This window comes from Dama dama, chromosome 28 (assembly GCF_033118175.1).
Source record: "Dama dama isolate Ldn47 chromosome 28, ASM3311817v1, whole genome shotgun sequence".
NCBI classification, from domain to species: domain Eukaryota; kingdom Metazoa; phylum Chordata; class Mammalia; order Artiodactyla; family Cervidae; genus Dama; species Dama dama.
The window spans coordinates 48,821,377-48,842,836 of NC_083708.1; the positions used below are offsets into that span (position 1 = coordinate 48,821,377).

A 21,460-nucleotide genomic window follows, 5' to 3' on the forward strand; every position below is an offset into this window, starting at 1 on the left:
TTGGGGACAGAGCGGCCCGTGTCACCTGGGGTGGCGGTGAGCCACCTAGGGTCCAGCCCGGGCGCCGGCTGAAGGGGGCGCGCTGAGTCCTGGTGGAGAGAGCGCCCAGCTTCTCTCTGGAGCAGGGGAAGAGGAGAAAGGGTCGGGGTGGGGGCAGAGAAGAGGCTGAAAGTTAACTAGCAAAATCACTCAAATGATCTCCTGTCTTCCTCTTCCCTGACTCGGCCTCATTAACACGAGGAGGCTAATATTTGACTCGGGAGCGAAGGCAGGACTGACGCTCTCTCCAGGGGCTCTGTTAAATGTCATAAATTGCGAGAGCGCAGCTTGAGGAGTTTGTGAATGGCATCTGAGCCCGAGGCCATCTAGTAATATTTATACTGTGGAAGTTCAGCCTTTTCCCCCCTTTGGAAAAAGTTTCCGATTTGTTTCAGAGGATGTCCATCTTAATCACTGTTTCGGGCGCTCTAATGGGCAGGCTTCTCAGTTCCCCACTGCCAGGGGAAGGGCCGGGAAGACGGCAGACTCCGCACTGCGGGGCATGCTCGCCCAGGCTCGGATTCCGGACTTTTATTCCACCCCATGCCTTCTCTCTCTTTGGGGTGCAGCAGGAAACAGGTCTCCATCAGTCGGGGGCCAAGAGACTCATACTTATTTTTAGCCTATAAAATCCAAAGAATGAATTAAATATTCCTGTTTAGTCATGTCCAAAGGCCGTGAAACTCTTCCAGGGGTGGATGAATGTCACCAGTAATAAGAAAATAATAACTTATACTGAAAACTTGTTGCTTGCCAGACCCCTGTTCTAGGCTATATGTTATTATTTATGTTTATCATACTATGTATTAGGTATAAGCAGTCTTTGCTGTGTGCTGAGTCACTTCGTTCTTGTCTGACTCTTTGCTACCTCATGGACTATGGCCTGCCAGGCTCCTCTGGCCGTGGAATTCTCCAGGCAAGAATCCTGGAGTGGATTGCCATGCCCTCCTCCAGGTGATCTTCCTGACCCAGGGATTGAACCTGTGTCTCTTGCACTGCAGGTGGATTCTTTACCCACTGAGCCACTTGGGGAACCCAATAAGCAGTATATGTACATATATACTACATATGTAATTTATCAGCTTAGATATATAAGCTATATAAATGTATATATTTACTTTCCATACACACACACACACACATATATATAACAATTCCATATATATACACACACACACACACACAGAGACATATATATATGTTACTGTGAGGAGATGGGTTTTGTTCTATCCCTATTTAAAGGCTGAGAAACTGAGGCTGGCTCTTAATCACTAATCTCTCTTGCAGATCCAAGTAAAGGGTCACTCCAGCTGCTCACAGTTAGGTTGGCTTCTGAACCCCCAAAGTCTGGCCTTCTAGGCCCTTCACAGTTTGTCCCCAACTTGCCTTTTCAATCTTATTTTGCACAACTCATCCTTGGATACAACTCAGATGTGGCCCTACTGCCCCTGAAGTCACCAGGCACATTCCTCCTCTGAGACTCTGGGTCTGCTGGGCATGTTGCGAATGTTGTCTGCCCATCTCTTCATAAAGAAAAAAAATTCCATCCACACAATTCCATCAGGTCCTACCTTCTACCCAGACATCCTCGCAGCCAAACCAGACCATCGAGATTTCTCTCTTCCCCTGAATTATTGGAGAACTGCTCCTCAGTTGGGTAAACCTGGAGAGCCTTGAAGTTGCTTTGTGTGGCTGCTCAAGTCTGATGCTGTTTCTTGATGACTCATTTCTCTGTCTTGTTCCCAAACTAGATGATAAACTTCAGGAGGGAAGAGGCTTTGAATGAACATAATGGCCCCTCAGTCAGAGATACTGGAGGGTAAGGGGTAAGTGCTTTGTTTTATACTTACTGACTCTTAAAAGAAACACAAAAGAGGTAAGTGGTTCTCTTCTTTGGCAATTAGGATGCTCCTCGTGTCTCTTGGAACAGGTGAGGTCTGAGATTTAAGACTGAACAAAAGCAGACACTCATGCAATACTGGCCTTAACCAAATCTGTTTTCCTGAAGTTATTCCATAAAAGCCATGATAAGATTGTAGCATTGCAGAGAGTTTGTGTTCTTACAGGAACACAGTCACTGGTTACAAGCAGCAGGCCACTCTGAGGCGGGCTTTCCCTTTCTTTCTGGCATGACTTGGGTGACCACAGACTCAGGAGGCATAGCCTGGGGTACGTCAGTGTTATTTGAGTCATTGTCCCATCAACTGTCGTGAGTTCCCATAACTGCCCCCCCTTAAGTGCAAAGCAATGACTCAGGAAAGGCTGGACGTCTGACTGAAGATGTAGGGCTGAAGTCTAGGGATGCCAGCACCAACTTGGTGTCCAGTCACTGATGCTTCACTAGATTGAGCTTGTGCTTATTTTTTGATGTAAAATGAGCTAAGATGGGGGATTGAAAGGGAGAAAAATTATGCTGAAGTGTTTTTGACTTTCACAAAATTTGGTGAGTTTTTTTTTGTAATTTGGTGAGTTTTGCAGGACTTTTTCTAATTGAACAGTTGGGTGTCTTAGGGAGCATTTGTTTTTTGTGGGTGAGATAAACCAAAGGTGAGCTCTCTCTGGAAATGTGTAAGCATTTTGTGCCTATGCTCTTGGCGAAGTCTCCAAGCTTACACCCATGGTTCTCTGGTCTTCACCTCCCCTCAGCTTTCTTCACTGCCCAGAGAGGGCTGTTTGTTCTCATGTTAAGTGGAAGAGAACTTCTGGGGACAGAGAGTGATGAGTGCTTTTCTTTTGTGTTCATCATAAAGATTGATAATCTGCAGATAATTTCCATATTGGTCTGTACGTAGGAGTAATTATAAAATTAAACGTGCTAAGGGTGGTCAGGACTGTTAAAAGAGCAATTACGTAGCTAACTCCTCTGTGTTGCCTTCACTTTGAGTTGAAATGAAATAATTTGAAATAGAACATCAGCTTTCAGAATGAACATTTCAGAGCCCTCTTCTGTTACACAGTTTACCTGTGATAGAATTTCTTTTTTCTTTCTCAAAGCTTAACGAACAGATTCGGTCTTAGGACTTCCGACCAGTGCAGAGACAAAGAGAATTCAAGACTGTGCCATGGTTGGACCGTCCCCATTGCATTTGTTCATGCTTCTGTTAGAAGCCTCCCAGTCTTTCAGCATCTAGTTCAAATACCACCTTCTCTTGAAGAAATTCTGTTATCTGAATTATCTTGAGTTCCTTCCTCAACATAGTACCCCCTACTTCTATAGTAGAACTCTGTAAAATCTGTCTTATTTTATGACTTTTTGATGATAAACATAATAAAAGGCTTTCTATAGTGCTTCATAATTTATGAAGCATTTTCACATATCTCATTTTTATCCTCATAATAACCTTGTAAATACTCACAGTATTACAGATGTATAGCTAAGAAACAAAAGCTGATATGACTCAAAGCAAGACTTCTAAATTCAAATGCCCATGGGAACTAAGCAAATATAAATACAGAGTAATCTGTTCAGGTATGTATCAGTCAGCATAAAGTATGAACAGTAACAAAATGATCCCCAAATCTTGGTGGCTTGTATCAACAAAGGGTTATTAATATTTCTCAATCAGGTTTCATGTTCTTTGCAGATACACTGTGGTCCTGTTCCATACATCCTCACTCTGGAATTCAGGCTGACAAGCAGGGACATTGCTGGGAATGAAGCAAGAGATAGATACAGCCATGGGATGGCTTCTAAAGATCTTACCTGGAAGTGGTGTGCATCTCTTTTGCTCACTAATTAATACATGTTCTTTTCCTCAAGTTTTTCTAGTATTAATAAATCTGTTTGAAAAAGACAGGACTTCCCAGGAGGCGCTAGTGGTAAAGAACGTGCCTGCCAGTGCAGGAGACATAAGAGATGCAGCTTCAATCCCTAGGTTGGGAAGATCCCCTGGAGGAGGGCATGGTAACCCACTTTGTATTCTTGCCTGGAGAATGGCATGGACAGAGGAGCCTGGTGGGCTACAGTCCACAGAGTCACAATGAGTCAGACACGACTGAAGTGACTTAGCATGCACACACACACACACATGAACCAGACATCCATCCTGCTTTAGGGGCTGGCAAACTGATTCATGTTCATGAGCTGGATCTGGCCCACGGCTCGTCTTTGTGTGGCTTGTGAACTAAGAATGATGTCTAGGTTTTTAAAAGATTGAAAAAAAGTCAAAAGAAAAACAATATTCTGTGAGACGTGAACCTTACATGAAATTCAGACTGTCGCATTTTTGTAAATCGAGTTTTACTTAGATGAAGCCTCTCATTCGTGTATTGTCTGTGGCTGCTGTCATGATGCAATGAGAGGTGAGTAGTGGCTGCAGACTGTGTGGCTCACAAAGCCTGAAGTATTTGCTGTCTGGCTCTTTACAGGAAAAGTTTGCTGTACCCTGTCTTATATCATTGGTCAGAAATCAACTTGGTCAGGTAGGAGTTCAGACTGTCTCAGCTGCTTTTTTTTTGGACAGTCTTTATGGACAAAGTGTTTGGAATCTAGGACCACTATAAAGGGTGGGGGGTGTGCGTTGTTCAAATCACTCCCAGTCTGACCGGAGCCCCTGAACTTGTGTGATGTGCTTCCTTGCTCACTCTAGTTGATGTTAGTTAGGGTGTATATGCAGAAAGTTTCTTATCTCCTACTTGGAACACTTCCAAAATGGCATATAAATTGTAACAAGTGTAAATAAGTGATATTATAAAGCAAATGTTAGGCCATCGAAAATCCTGGAAACAAATACAGTAGACAAAAGATGGATATTTTTGATTCATAAAGAGCTCTTAAAAATAAATAGGAAAAAGATAAATACCATAATATAAACAATGGATAAAAATGATAAATATTTAAGCAAATGTCCAAAAAGCATATGATAAAATGTTTAAGCTCGTGAGTAAACAAAGAAATGCCGATTAAAATAGCATGCTCTGAATTTCACCTATTAAATTTCCAAAAACTGGAAATGCCCTCTACTGGTAAAGATATAAGAAATAGAGCATATTCTACAAACATGTACAACTTTTGATGGGCAACTTGTTAATATAAAAGAAAATCTTAAAAACATTCACACTTTCTAACTTTGTTTCCTTCAAGGAATTTATAAGGAACAAGTAATAGAGATGCACAAAGAGTTTTATGCACAAAACTTTTACTACTGATGTTATTTGTAATAGAGAAAATTAGAAACAGTTTAAATAACTCACAGCAAATACTATTCAAACAGTAATATTTTGTTATAAAAGAAAAATTAGTGTCATCAGTTCAGTTCAGTTGTTCAGTCATGTCCGACTCTTTGCAACCCCATGGACTGTAGCACTCCAGGCTTCCCTGTCCATCACCAACTCCCAGAGTTTATTCAAACTCCTGTCTATCGAGTTGATGATGTCATCCAATCACCTCAACTTCTGTCATCCCCTTCTCCTCCTGCCTTCAATCTTTCCCAGCATCAGGGTCTTTTCCAATGAGTCATCTCTTCGCATCAGGTGGCCAGAGGGTTGGAGTTTCAGCTTCAGCATCAGTCCTTCCAATGAGTATTCAGGACTGATTTCCTTTAGGATGGACTGGTTGGATCTCCTTGCAGTCCAGGGGACTCTCAAGAGTCTTCTCCAACACCACAGTTCAAAAGCATCAATTCTTCGGTGCTCAACTTTCTTTATAGTCCAACTCTTACATCCATACATGACTACTGGAAAAACCATAGCCTTGACTAGATGAACCTTTGTTGGCAAAATAATGTCTCTGTTTTTTAATATGCTATCTAGGTTGGTCATAACTTTCCTTCCAAGGAGCAAATGTCTTTTAATTTCATGGCTGCAATCACCATCTGCAGTGATTTTGGAGCCCATAAAAATAAAGTCTGTCACTGTTTTCACTGTTTCCCCATCAATTTGCCATGAAGTGATGGGACCAGATGCCATGATCTTAGTTTTCTGACTGTTGAGTTTTGAGCCAACTTTTTCACTCTCCTTGTTCACTTTCATCAAGAGGCTCTTTAGTTCTTCTTCGCTTTCTGCCATAAGGGTGGTATCATCTGCATATCTGAGGCTATTGATACTTCTCCTGGCAATCTTGATTCCAGCTTGTGTGTCTTCCAGCCCAGCGTTTCTCATGATGTACTCTGCATCTAAGTTAAATAAGCAGGGTGACAATATATCGTCTTGACGTACTCCTTTCCCTATTTGGAACCAGTCTGTTGTTCCATGTCCAGTTCTAACTGTTGCTTCCTGACCTGGATACAGATTTCTCAAGAGTCAGGTCAGGGTTCTGATGTATTTAGAGAATTGCTTCAGCTCAACAGATCACTTTGTTACAACAGCTATGGCTGAGACAGGTCTTCCCAGGTGGCTCAGTGGTAAAGACTCCACCTAGCAATGCAGTAGACACTGGTTGGATCCAAGAGTGGGATGGCTAAGATAATCAGAAGCCAGAGTGCTTTTGGAGATGCAATGATCCAGCTTGGCATAGAAACGCTCTTCTAAATTAGGGTAGAACCTTGCCGCCTGTGGTTTTCATTGAGAGTCAGTACACTTCTCCACCCCCTGAAATGAGTGGGCAGCTGCTCATCCAGCCTGGGCAGAGTACGCCTGAGCTTAAGGGCAGCAGCCTGATGGGGCCTCTCTTTGGAAAGGTTGCCATCTGCTCCTGAAGAAAGTTGCTTTTGTTCTGAAGTTCTCCTTTCTGCTAGTCTGGCCCTGGTTGTCTGTGGTAAATGAAATTCTAAGAAAAAGTTTGGAGAAAGTTTAATATCTTTCTTGGGTCTGAGGCTGGGCTTCCCTTGTGGCTCAGCTGGTAAAGAATCCGCCTGTAATGCGGGAGACCTGGGTTCGTTCCCTGGGTTGGGAAGATCCCCTGGAGAAGGGAAAGGCTATCCACTCCAGTATTGTTGGGCTTCCCTTGTGGCTCAGCTGGTAAAGACTCTCCCCGCAATATGGGAGACCTGGGTTTGATCCCTGGCTTGGGATGATCCCCCGGAGAAGAAAAAGGCTACCCACTCAAGTATTCTGGCCTGGAGAATTCTATGAACTTCATAGTCCATGGGGTTGCAAGGAGTCGGACATGACCGATTGACTTTCACTTTCACTTTGAGTCTGAGGCTAGAGATCTAGAAAGTTCTGGGCAAAGTCTGTTATTTTTTTTGGAAGTCAGCTTTTGCTCTGTCTCTTGGGCATAGTGCCATCACAGAATCTGTTACCTGCCATCTCTGGTGTCCTGATACTTTCTGTCCTTTTTTTGGGGGGGCAGGTGCTTCACACTGCCCTGGACCAGTGGGTCACAGGCAGGTGGGGCAGGTTGAGGGGCATCGGGAAGAGGCCAGGAATGACCCTTGGTCAGCCTGCAGAGGCGGAGGGAAGATTGGTGTGGCCAGAACAGGAGAGATTTCAAGGAGTAGGGTTATAGCCTGGAAGAGCCAGCCATACAGTCAGCAGTAGTGATCAAGACAAGGAAACTGGGTGCCCCAGAAGACAGACAGATCCCAGCAGAAGGAGTTCGTTAGTGATCTGAACACCCGTGAGCAGCCAGTCGGTGGGTAACGGGGCTCCAGGCACCAGCTGAGGGTTCAGAGACGCTGAATGCTCAGCATAAGAGAGGGGTATGGTCCAGCCCTGGCCATGTGGTATGGCTGAAGGGTCACAGACTTTGGGGCCAGACAGACCTGGATTTAATTCTGGATTCACTACTGACTGTTGGTAAAAACTCAGGAGTCTTATCTTTGAGCAGGGCTAATGCCACCTAGTGCTGGCAGAGGGTGTTGGGAGAATTAAAAGGGGGGGCGGGGATAAATTGTACAGTGCATTCAAAACAGAGGGAATGCACAAAGGGACCTTCTTAACCTTCTTGCCTCAGCTCAGGATTAGACCTGAGAGTATGCCTGGGCTTGCAAAGGGGGAACCAGTGGTCCCAGCCAGCAGACCTGTTGTGCTAGGCTGGAAGCCAGCCTGCATCTCTGTTGATGTGAATTTTGGGAAAATATTCCCACTGGACTTTTCTACTTTCTTTCCTAATGGCTTCTCTTGGGAAATTCAAAGACTTTGATCTGATCTGATCAGCATCTGAGATGATTAGAAAAATGGGGGTGGTCTGGAAAGCCACTCAAGTTGAACCTGTGGAGAGAATTCTAAGATGCAGTGAGAAATTCTTGCAAAGTAATAAAATTATGAATGTCTGTGGGGAGAGACAATAACAATATAAAGATCATTGTTCATCTGACACATTTCTTTCCAGTTTCAGTGAAAGGAAATGAGTATGGACCTATTCTTATGGTTTTAAACTCTTTGCAAATAATCTAAGAGGAGTTATTGAGGTAAGTTTTTTTTATTAGTTTGTAAAATTACTATCACTGTCACCCTTTAAGCACTGCATTAAAAAATTCCAGCTTTTCTATAGTCATGACATAATGCCCACTATGCCATCCAGTGAAAATAAAATAAAGATGCGAACTCCTTGAAACCTACAGGAATGTGCCACATTCACCTCTGCCTCACTGACTTTTAACACAATGGTTCCTGCCTTCTTCTTTGAGGGCTCTCAGTAAAGAGCTGTTGAGCTGGGCTGAATGAGAAAACTGCACTTTATTTTATTTTACAGCTTTATGAAGTATAACTACTTTGTCAACAAAGGTCCGTCTAGTCAAGGCTATGGTTTTTCCAGTAGTCATGTATGGATGTGAGAGTTGGACTATAAAGAAAGCTGAGTGCAGAAGAATTGATGCTTTTGAACTGTGAGAAGACTCTTGAGAATCCTTTGGACTGCAAGGAGATCCAACCAGTCCATCCTAAGGGAAATCAGTCCTGAGTGTTCATTGGAAGGACTGATGTTGAAGCTGAAACTCCAATACTTTGGCCATCTCATGTGAAGAGCTGACTCATTTGAAAAGACCCTGATACTGGGAAGGATTGAAGGCAGGAGGAAAAGGGGATGACAGAGGATGAGATGATTGGATGGCATCACCGACTCAATGGACATGAGTTTGAGTAAACTCCGGGAGTTGGTGATGGACAGGGAGGCCTGGTGTGCTGCCCTGGTGTGCTGTGGTTCATGGGGTCGCAAAGAGTCGGACACAGCTGAGCGACTGAACTGAACTGATGAAGTATAATTGATATACAAGAAGCTGCATGTATGTAAAGTATTCAATTTGATAGTTTGAACATATGTATACACCTGTGATACCGTCACCACAATCAAGGTAATATCCATACTCCTCACCTTCAAAAGCTTCCTAATAAACAACATTTTTAATTGAATATGAGGAGCCTGGTGGGCTACAGTCCAGGGAGTTGCAAAGAGTCAGACACGACTAAGTGAGTAAGCACAGCAGCTCCTCTCAAAGAAAACCCGAAACACGTCAAGATTTACCAAACAAATACAGAAGATGATGCTGGTTTGAATGTGAGGGAAGTTAAAATTCATACCACAAATGGTTTCTTATTATACATAGTAAAAAACAACTTTAAAGAGAAAGTTCCTGTGTTGAGTTAAAAATAAGGGGAAATTCATCTTTAACATCTCTTTTGGGGACATGTTTAGTTTTGTGAACTAAGGAACACAGATACTTATTTTTTCCTATTAAAACTATTTTTTTAAAAAAGTTAGATTTTCCTTGAGGTGTCGGAGAATATATGCTCTCTGACCGTGATAAGAAAAGGAACCTCCCCGATTCTCCTATGGACCTGGAACCTGAATTCCTGAGGCTAAGATTCTAAGCCCTTCTCTAATTCACCCGTTGAAGCCTCTATTCCAAATCCGTGTCCTCATCCTTGAACGTGTGGTGAAGCAACAGCCCTGGGGACAGAAAGTCCCTGGGCAGGAGGGGCTGGTGTGTCAGAGTCCCTTGGCCTCCCAGCACTGGTCACTCTTGGCATGGGAGTTCTCTGAGACAGCTGATTGTTCCTGTGGGTGCTGGACTGTTGGGAGAAATTCTGATTCCAGAGCAGCCCGGGGACAGAGGCATGACCTCAGTGTAAAGGTGATATACCCGGAGAAGACGATTCCTAACATATCCTAGAGATGAGATTCATCTCACTTGCATTGCCCTGAAGTATTTGTTTACCAATACTGAGAGTCACACCACTGACATATTTGAAGCCTCTTCTGTGGATCGTAAAGATTGACTGTAGTTCACCAGCAGGAGCATTTCACAGTCAATATAGGAGACCACTTATAGACACAACTTTAGCCACAAAGGCAAAGTAGATTCAGTTCGAGTCTGCCTCTTGGTCAAGTCAGATAGCTTGCCATTGAGATAGAGTCAGGTTCTTTATGCAAGGATTGAATTATTTAAATGTCACCTGTATTTCTAAACTCATTTAAAATTATCCATATTACATATTGATCCTATAGCCTGTTGGTGTGTAATCCAACTCTCTCATACCTTCTCTACTGCATTCCTCCTTGTCCCACTCTGTGGACCCTGAGGTCCAGATTTGCTGAATTATTCACTATTCCCACGTACAGCCTGTGGTTATTTGCGACTGTGCCTTTGTTGAGGCTGTTTCTTCCCCTGAAATTCCCTTGCCCCCCCACAAGTCAAATGCTATCTTTCCTTTAAGACCTTGAAATGGACTGAATATTTGTGTCTCCCCAAAATTTGTATGTTGAAACCTAATGCCCAACATGATGGTATTAGGAGGTGGGGGCTTTGGGAGGGGATTAGATCACCAGAGTGGATGGAATTAGTGCCTTTATAAAAGAGATCTAGTCATTCCCGTGGAGGTTGCAGTGAGAAGATGGCTATTTATGAACCAGGAAGTGGGCTCTCACCAGACAGCAAATCTGTGGAGAACCAGCCTTGATCTTGGACTTCTCAGCCTCTAGATCTATGAGAAGAAATGTTTGTTGTTTATAAGCCACCCAGTTTATGGTATTTTTGTTATAGCAGCCCAAATGGACCAAGATAGACCCTGCTCAAGTACTGATTCTCCATGAAGACTTCAGGAGTGTAGGCTAGGTGAGACACCCCCATTCTCTTGCCCCATCTGAAAGACCTGCAGGCTGGTCCTGTATACAGTGGAATTTATTTTGGAGAGTATCCTCTTGTCACAGACTGGGGTTTGGGCTGCCAGGAAAAGAGAGTGAACGTCACAGGACCTACCTTCAAGCCTGAGAAAGGGGGATTGTGAGATAAACACTGCAGCTTGCTCCTCCCTTCCCGTGGTGATTCTGAGATGTGTTCATGGCTCTCCCAGGGGTTCCTCAGGGAGCTGAGCCCCAGATGCTTATGGTGCTAACCTACTCACTAGAGTATCTTTTTTTGTTTTTCTCCCTTTTCTGCCTACTACTCCATGTGTTTCCTGAGATCCCTTCCCCCACAAATACACAAATGCACTCACATGTTTGTTTCAGGATCTGCTTTTGGGGAGACAAACTCCCAGACAGTTTCCCTGATATTCCAAATGCCAATAATGGGACTTCCCTGGTGCTCCAATGTCTAAGACTCTGCGCTTCCAATGCAGGGGGCATGGGTTTGAATCCTTGGTTAGGGAACTTAGATCCCACATGACATAGTGCTATCCATACCACCAACAAACAAAAGCAAAAACAAACACTCCAAATGGCAGCAATGTCTTTCCATTCCCTGGACACATGCCGCTCTTCTTGTCTCATTGCAAAAATCATATATTATCTTATCTTAAAGAAATTATATCCATGACTTATCTCCTCTACTAACCTTTTTGAGGGCAGGATACTCTGGAGAGCTCTTCTTTTATTTTTCACATTGCCTAACACAGTACACAGTATCACAGAATAGATATTCAATAGCTGTCTGTTGAATCAGTGAGTAAGTGAGTGATGAATGGATGGATGAATGAATGAATGACAAAGCTCTTTCTCACCTTGCGCTTTCTCAGTGCAGGTGGACACAAAGCCCGTCCCAGGGCCTCTGCCTCCTCATTCTGTGCCCGTGGGAAGAGCTCAAAGATGTTAGTGGTGTGAAAGAAAGCGTATTTGACTGAAACAAAGTGAGCCTCAGGAGGGGCCAGAGTCTTTTACCAGCCCCGCGTTCAGTTCATGGGAGCAGGATCCAATGGTATTCAAGAAGCTTGCACGTTTGGCTGACTTTAGAGGCCGCCAAACCCAGTTTTCTGGGGCCTCACAGAAACAGCTAGAATGTTCTGTCAGTCTGGGCTCTGTCCCCATCTCTGTGAATGAGCCTCAGGACTGGCCATCGGCGAGAGGGAAGCTTGCCTCCCTGACAGCTGTCAGCTGCCCATGGATGGGCAGCCTGTAACATTCAGACTACTCTGAACCACTGAGGGGAAACCTTAAAACCCTCAGAGAGTGCCCCAGGGCCTGATCTCAGCCTCAAGAAACCCCTGGGGGGGCTGGGGCTTGGCAGGACTCCACTGGGATGCATGGGAGGGGAGCCCAGAAAATTCTTTGGGTTGTGGGAGTGTTGAGGAGACAGAGAGGCTGTGATTCAGACTCTCAGCTGTGGAAGTTTTTCGTGCCAGTGGACTGCATTGATACCCAGGGTTTGGGGTGGTAGGAGAGGTGACGCCCGCTTCCTGTGTCAAGGGAATTGCTTAATGTGTCAGGACAAGGTCTCACCAAGGGAACTAACTGACCGCCCAACGTAACCCCTTGCCAGGAGTGGACGCTGGGAGCTGAAATCATTGAGGGATGGTAGAAAAAAGATAGACCCAGCTCTGATGCTCTTAAGGCAGGGCTGTGTGCAACTCACATAAACACACTCAGCCCAAGTTGCCTTCCCTGTTACTGGGAACAATAATGATGACCTTGGACCATTGGGAGGATGGTGATGGACAGGGATGTAAGGTATCTGGTCCACAGTAGATGCTCAAAGCGCATGTCCTTTCTTTTTGAGCTCTCCTCTTTTCTCTTCCCCTTTCCCTATTTCTTCCTCATTTTCATTATACCGTGAAAGAGTAATAAACTGGAAAGTATTCCTGAAGCATCTAGTATTTTATCCTTGTCACTAACAAATTGTCAATTGACTGCTCTGGTTTTTGAATGATTCAGATACATGCAGGGACACATATGTTCTGGTCACTTGTCAAGAGAAGCCCCAGGCAGGGAGCCCCTTATTTTAAATCTTTTCCCAGTCAGTCAAGGCCCAGCACTTTGGGTGCTGCCCTCTCCTCCACCCCCATGCCTTGGCTGGGCTGACTCTGACCTGAGACCCCAAGCTTCTGCCTGAGAGATCTCCCAGGAAGCTGATGCTCTCAGGTACATCTGGGTCACCTGAGGCAGGAAGCTTCTGAGAGTGGAAGAATTTGGAAGCAATCTGGTTGATGGAAATGGTCTTGTACATTCCTGCCTCCTGAAAGGAAACAGAGACACATACTTAGTTAAAAGAGAGAGAGAGAGAGAGAGAAAATTCCCTGGGAGCATCCCACACAACTTAGAAAAGACCTTAAAGCCTTCATAATTTTCAGTATTAAAAAAGCTTATAATTTAAATATCTATTTGATGACTGAGAAACAGAGATGCTGCATAGATAATAAACTTTAACACTTCTCTTTTTGTTGGGAGATGGAGAACAATGAGGGGAGAGGGGACATTTATCAGCCAAATCTGCTTTGTTACAGAAGGAAAACAAGTTTTTAAATGTCTCTTCTTACAGATCAGTGAGAACTCTGTTCTGTTACAGTTTTGTTTTTAACATTGGCAGCTATACTTTCTATTAATTAATTAATTAATTTCTTTACATCCTTTTTAAAGGATTCATATTTCAACAGAGCAACAGAAGACTTTGCATGTTTCTATAGACCTCCGTCAGTTATGCTGAGGTAAAATACATTTTGATATAAAGATAGTGTTATAGCTCTCTATCTTGGAACACTTCTATTAATCGAATATGGGCTAGATTTGTGTGTGTATTTTTTTTTAATTTTACTTATTTATTCACCTTTATTCACACCTTTGGCTGTGCCGGATCTCTGTTGCTGCAAGTAGACCTTTCTATGGCTGCTGTGAACTGGGGCTACTCTCTAGTTGCAGTGCATGAGTTTCTCATTGCGGTGGCTTCTCCTGTTGCAGACCGCTGGCTCTAGGGCAAAGGCTTTAGGAGTTGTGGCACGTGGGCTTATTTGCCCGCTGGCATGTGGGATCTTCCCGGACCAGGGATCGAACCTGTGTCCCTTGCGTTGGCAGGCGGATTCTTTACCACTAGGCCATTAGGGAAGTCCAGGTTTGTGTATTTCATAGTCATAAAGTTCCAATGAGAATAGCTATGTCAGCATTCCAAATACTCTCTGACTTTTGGATGGTGGAATGACCTCAAGAGAAGGACAGAGAAGCCTTGCATGCTGTAGTCCATAGGGTTGCAAAGAGTTGGGCATGACTTAGCGACTAAACAACACTGACCTCAAGACGCTTATGTAAAGGAAAGTAAGGTGTCCAGAAAAAAAATTGTTCCATTTCCTCCAGTCTAACACATGTGAACTCAGTGGCTGCTTATAGCTATCCACCACCTTGCCTGAGGCTGGATGTCTGTACCTGTGGTTGCTGAAGGGGCTCCAGTTGTCCCTGGGGGAGGGCATGAGGGGTTGGGGTGCATGTGCAGATGGGCAGGGGGAATGTTTCCATGAAGGTCATTGGAAGGTCAGGCCAAAATGAGGGAAGCTTATGTCTCTCTTGTTATACAGAACCAAAGATCAGCGCAACCTCATGTAGGAGGAGGTGTAGGGGGAACAGGTTAGTCCTGTCTAATCATATGGGTTCTTAAGAGTGGAGAATATTTATAGGCTATGGACAGAGAATAATGTGACTACAGAAGAATGTTCAGAGATATGCAACACTGTTCATTTTGAAAGATGAAGGAAGGGGCCCCAAGCTAAGGAATGCAGGTGGTCTTTAGAAGCTGGAAAAGGCGAGGAAATGGATTCATCTTCTAGAGTCTCTAAAAGGAGCACAGCCTTGCAGACATCTCGGTTTTAACCCAGTGTGACTCGTGTCAGACTTCTGAACTACAGCACTGCAGGAGAATACATTTGTGTTGTTTTAAGCCACCCAGTTTGCAGTAGTTTGTTACCGCAACAGTAGGAAACGAATACAGTAGTAGAGAACTAATAAGTACAGACCTCTCAGAGTGGGACCAGTTCTGGAATTCCTTAATCCAAACTCCTCCATTATTAGACAGCTCTTCCATATGAATAATTTCCTCATTAGCCTCCTATATTCCCAGACAATGTGACAGCATAAAATGAAGTCAAAACAAATAGACTTAATGAGTTGGCTTATCTTGATTTTATAAGCATTTTCTCATTGATCAAAGGTAGTCTTTTTTTTTCCAATTCTTTTCACTCAGAATGTGCCAAGTATTCAGTCTTGTCTGACTCTTTGCAACTCTGTGGAGTATAACGCACCAGGCTCCTCTGTCCATGGGCTTTTCCAGGCAAGAATACTGAAGTGGGTTGCCATTTCCTATTCCAGGGACTCTCCCTGACCCAGGGGTCAAACCGGTGTCTCTTGCATCTCCTGCCTTGAAGGTGGATTCTTTACTCACTGAGCTGTCAAAGAAACCCTAGTCCCGCCCCAGCACACTCAGAATAGTCCCGTCCAAACACACTTCTGAAATGAGTTCATATGCATATCCTCTACATATTGCCTGGGTTTTGTCCTTTAGGACCTTAGGAAATTAACTTTTACATTAACCGTTTAGATGCCAAGATGGGTCACTGACACCTTAACAGACACAATTTAACTAAAGCTTAAAGGAAAATGTACCAATGTGCTACTGAGAGCAAACCAGTCCTGGATGAAGAGTGCTCAGGATGGCTCTGATTCTGAGAGTCAGTTAGGGAGAGGAAAGAACTCAGGGATTGTAGAGCAGGGTGTCATATTGACCCCAGTCTCACTATGCTGCGGACACCACAGGATTGCTCTAGGAAGGAATCTCCCTTAAAAAGCAGCCATTAGTATGAATCAGCCATAGATTTATCAATGTATGACAAAACCCACTGAAAAAATAAATAAATTAAAAAAAAAAAAAGCAGCCATTAGGCAAAAAATACTAAAATAATTTTTAATTGAAGTGTGGTTGATTTACAATGATGTATTAGTTTCAGGTGTATGGCAAAGTGATTCAGAAATATATATATGTATATATGTATATGTATATGCTGGGCTTAGTTGCTTAGTTGTGTCTGACTCTTTGTGACCCCATGGACTATATAGACCACCAGACTCCTCTCACCATGAAATTTAGCAGGCAAGAATACTGGAGTGGGTTACTGTACCCTCCTCCAGGGATCTTCCCAACCTAGGGATTGAACCAGGTCTCCTGCATGACAGGCAGATTCTTTACCGTCTGAGCCACTAGGGAAGCCCAAGAATACTGGAATGGGTCGCCTATCCCTTCTCCAGGGGATCTTCCCACGCCAGGGATTGAACTGGGTTCTCCTGCATTGCAGGTGGATTCTTTACCAACTGAGCTACCAGTGAAGTCTATTTGCCTATATATATACATATATATATATGTATGTATATATATATATTCTTTTCTATCTTAGGTAATTATAAGATATTGTCTATAGTTCCCTGTGCTATACATAGATTCTTGTTGTTTATAAAATTATTGGTTTTCAGGATTAAAATGAACATTTACAGTCAAAAGACTAAAAGATTTTGAAAAGGTAATGGGTCTATCTTCTTCCTTCCCAGAGTGTTCTTTCTGCCCTGTCTTGCAGCTCAGGAAGGAAGAGAAGGTGCAGAGATGCAGAGGCATCTACTTTCCAAAGAGGAAAACAAATCCTACTTTTCAACAGTAAGAGGGTCACAGTCACTGAATCACAAATTTTTTTCAAATCATGGTTCCCTAGACCTCTTTTTACCTCAAAACCTTCTGAAACCTCTAGACCAGAAGATATATCAAAGGCATAATTTCACTGAATTAAATTCGTGTTTATTGAGCACCTATTATCAGTCAGGTGTTGTATTAAAAGTTGAGAAAACAAATCAATAAAATGCAGTGTTTAACTCACTGTTAAGTGGGGAAACGGCAGAAAAATGTTCAGTTGAGAGGTTAATGTTGTAACTGTTGTTGTTTAGTCTCTAAGTCATGTCTGACTGTTTGCCACCCCACGGACTGTAGCCCGCCAGGCTCCTCAGTCCATGGGATTTCCCAGGCAAAAATACTGGAGTGAGTTGCCATTCTCTTCTCCAGGGGATCTTCCTGATACGGGGATGGAACTTGTGTCTCCTGCATTGACAGGTGGATTCTTTGCCTCTGAGCCACCACGGAACCCCAGTATTACAGCAGGAGTAAATATAAAGGGTAGGGGAAGCAGAGAAGGTGCCAAGCTGAGATGGCTTGGTGAATGTGGGACCTAGGTAGCCTCATAAGGGCGCATACTTGGTTTCTGGTGTCCAGTCTTGAAATTCTTAACCATTTTTTAATAGAGGAAACTGCAGTTTTCATTTTGCCTTAGATGTTGCAATTTGTGTAGCTGGTCTTCCTGACAGGGTGGTCTCAAGGGCAGCCTGTTCCTTCTGTGCTATACTCCCCTCTTGCTCAAGGACTGTGGGATCACACACCTTCTGGAGATCCTTGCTGGGGGAGGGACTGAGGCATCTCTTCCTATGGGTCCCGGACATTCCTAGTACAGTGCCAGGCAAAACCCCTCATCCATCAGCTTGTTTGGCGCCGTTCTGGGGTATTCACAAAGGTGAATTCGGCATTGCCTCTCTTCAGGGGAGGGTTTCCCTGGTGGCTCAGTGGTGAAGGACACACTTGCCAATGCAGGAGACGTGGATTTGATCTCTGGGTTGGGAAGATTTCCTGGAGAAGGAAATGGCAGCCCACTCCAGTATTCTTGCCTGGGAAATTCTATGGATAGAAGGAGCCTGGTGGGGTACAGTCCAAGAGGTTCCCAAGAGTTAGGCATGACTTAGTAGACAACAACAACTCTTCAGGGGAAGCTCACATTTTAGAGGGTGAAGACTATAAATATTCACAAGCAACTGATGTGACCAGTGCTAGAAGCAGGGCAGTAGTTGCTCTGGGAGGCCAGGGAAGGATGTGCAGGGATCATGGTGTGCGTGGAACATTTATGACCTTTGTGTGTGGTTTCCTTCTCCTGATTCTCTTGGCAGAGTCATTTTCTTTCTCATGATTTTATTTTCCTGAATGAGGGTCCAGAGAAAGGAAGATTTGGTAGTGCAGTTCTGAAGACTCAGAAAGACAAAAAACTTGGACTTATCTGAGCAGTGGCCATCTACCCCTGAGGCTTCACAGCAGGTTCTAGAAGCCCCCACACCCCCACCCCCAGACTGTGTGAATGGCTGCAGGTAGCTCTGCAGTCCGACAAAGTCTTCAATAGCCAACATACTGTCCTTCAGCGTACTTTCTTTCTTTTTTTTTTTTTTTTTTTTATTTTATTTTTTTACCTTGTCACACCACCGATTGAAGCCAAACAACACAACATGCTGCCGCTTCACCCAAAAGCGGTGTTTTCACTCTGCCCTTTCTTGACGGCTCAGCGGGTCAGTGTACTTTCTAATAACTTTTCCCTGGGTAATCTTATCTTATCCACATCTTTTACCCCCTCTCTTGGAAATGTCTTGAATATTATCTTTATTAGAGGTAGAAGGATTTTTAAAAAGGAATCTTCATCTGATGCTCTCAATTATAAAATATTTTCATTGGTCATCCAAAGAAGGGATCTAGGGGAGATTTAGGATTTTTTTTCTTCCTCTCTGATAGAAGAATGATTAATAAACGTCTAGCCTGAAAGGTGGCCCCCAATAGAAAAACTGCCCTCTTTTCGTACCATGCTCTGTAGAGGCAGGGTTCCTGCCCCATCACCGTCTCCAGTGTACCTAGAACAATGCCGGACACCTGGTCAGGGCTCAGTCAACAGCTGGTGTAAAAATGGAGGCAGAGTGAATGCTCTCTGGGACGCGAGTTTCCAAAAGCAATTTTGAAAAGTATAACGGAGCTTCCACAGCTTAAGCTGCTGAAAATGAGCCAACTGTGGCAAGATCTTGGTCCACTCAGGGTTGTGGACTGTATCTACTTTTGAACACCATGGTTATGCCTCCTTGATGCCTAGCGATTGGATCCATTAATTTGGGCTTTCCCTGAATTGGTCGGTTGCGTGTTGTTCACTTGGAGAGAGCCGCAGAAACCTGAAACTGAGCAGGATCCTATGGCAGGGGTCCCTAACCCCAAGGTTCTAGGCTGGTACTGGTCCGGGGTCTGTTAGGGACAGGGCCGCACAGCAGGAGATGAGTGGAAGGTGAGTAAGTCTATGGAAAAATTGTCTTCCATGATACCAGTCCCCGGTGCCAAATTGATTGGGGGTCACTGCCCTTTGGGACTTTCCAAGGGCATATCCCACCCCCATAGCCTCTGCCTTAGCTCCTCTCTGAAGTAACTAGATAATAGTATCTCATGGATATTTCCAGAGTTTTTCAGATGCTAACAACCACCACCAAATGGAAGAAATTAACTACTTGATGATCAGGAGCATTTGGCCCCCAGGCCTTCTCAAACCTAAGGATTGATCACGTTGCTTAGCCAATCAGAGAACTGTGCACGAGTGGATTGCTTATCCTGTAGACTCCCTCCCTCACCAGGCCTTTCAAAATACTTTGCTGAAACCTTCTGGGAAGTTGGGGGTTTGGGAGTAAGAGCCACCCATTTTCCTTGCATGGCCTGCAGTAAGCCTTTCTCTATTCCAAACACCAACATTTCAGTACTGTTTGGCCTCACTGTGCCGGCAGGCACAAGGACTTGGCCTTTGGGAACAAGAGAAACAGAGGCTTGAGCCCCTTTCCAGAAGATTTCCCAGCTGAGCTGATTCGCCGTGTCATTAGTCCATGTAACCAAGTACCCTTCCACGCAGAAGCAGCAGACGCAGGGTCACAGCCTAGCACAAGCACGTACGCCTTTCACGGAGCACTGTGCACTCTCAGAGCCGAGTCTCACCTTGGAGGTTGATGATGCTCCGAAGTCACGGGGAGCTGGAGCCCATCTCCACCGACAGCCATCTGGCTTTTGGATTCCAGTCACATTCTCCACCAGCCGAGGGGAGTGCTCAAGGTGAGGAGGAGCTCCGAGGAGCTGAACTTCTGCCTCTTATTTCCTTATGAGAGGACCTAGGGCTTCTGATAAAATAACCCCTAGCATTTTTTTCACTTGATGAGAAGGGGCAGAGAAAGCAAAACCAGGTAAAACAGAATGCATTTAAAATAGAATAGCTCTGTAGTTGAAAACCTGAGATCAGACTCCTGCCCTGGATGTCTTTCTCCTCCTTTGTGTGAGGAATAGCAACTCACTGTTGACCAGATGACCACCACCACCACCATCATCATCATCATCATTATTATTATTATGATGATGATGCATCAGATTTGTGCAAAGGGACTTAATCTCATGTTTATGATTTATTAAAGGGGAGATAATTCTTTGAAGTGAATTAACTTTTCATCTGGGAAGTGTCTGCTGAGCTCTGGTTCACTTCACTCAAGCAGCCAAAACACAGGGCTCATTTTCACTTCTGAACTTGAGCACTTTTGTACACAACCTCTGTGTTTTAGAATTTAATACTTAGGTGAAAAGTAAAAGCCAGATACAGTTTTTGTGAAAACTTTTTTAGCCTGTTTTTTTTTTTTTAAATCCCTTTGGGAGGACTTTTGTCATATTGGTAGTCAAAATGAAGTTAAATTAGAAAAAAGGGAAAATAGCTTACCTGAAGAAAAGAATGACTTGAGTTGGAAGCAAATGTTGTCACCTGCACGGTGCGATCCTAATGCTGGCACTTAGATCAGCTTATGCTGTCTCCCCATCCCCAGTGCATCCTCCACAGCGACAGGCTCGTAGAGGTGAGCATGTCCTCTCTTGATTAAACTTGTTGATGGTTTTGCATTGCTTGCTACCCAGTGTCTGACACACAATAGACAGAAAGAAGACACAAGTTGAATTTGCTTGTTGAAGATTCCCATTTACGATACTGTTAGGCCTTAGGGAAGGAGGAGAGAGAGAGGGATTTTTGACTGATTACTATTAAAGTGGGATGCTTTCCTTATGCTTGTTGGACTTCTCTGTGTGAAAATTTTCTGTATGTATCCCTCATCTACTTTTCTGATGTGGTGGGTATGCTTTTCTTTTTTGGTTTCCACACATATTGTTTAAACAGTTTCTGGTAAAATGTGATGGGCCAGTTCTTTGCTCTCTTGGCCATGAATATGCATGTGTACACACACACACACACACACACACACACACATCTCTTCTGTGACCTCTGCTGTGGGCCATCATTTGGTAAATTGCGCTTAAGTTGCTTCACCAAAGAAGTCCTAGATTCATATTCTTTTCTTTAAAACCTTGCCTTTCTCCCTGTCCCAGACCTGAAGTGCACATAGGTGGTATTAACATTGTCTAGGCATTTAAGTCTCACCAATGAAGTCTTTTCATTTTTAATTTTATTTTTAAAATTTATTTTATTGAAATATAGTTGATCTACATGT

The 21,460-nt window shown here is 43.9% G+C and overlaps 1 long non-coding RNA gene and 1 other non-coding gene across 2 annotated transcripts in view; one reads left to right on the plus strand and one right to left on the minus strand.

The window, feature by feature from the left end:
• Nucleotides 1-21,460, plus strand: part of LOC133048144 (uncharacterized) — a 110,293-nt gene that overhangs the window by 25,321 nt on the left and 63,512 nt on the right. The window contains exon 2 of the long non-coding RNA XR_009690963.1: nucleotides 1,791-1,865. This is a non-coding gene — a long non-coding RNA (uncharacterized LOC133048144). The remainder of the gene's footprint in view (nucleotides 1-1,790; nucleotides 1,866-21,460) is intronic.
• Nucleotides 18,376-18,505, minus strand: LOC133048370 (small nucleolar RNA SNORA21). The gene has a single exon (XR_009691026.1). It is a non-coding gene; the product is annotated as a small nucleolar RNA SNORA21 (small nucleolar RNA).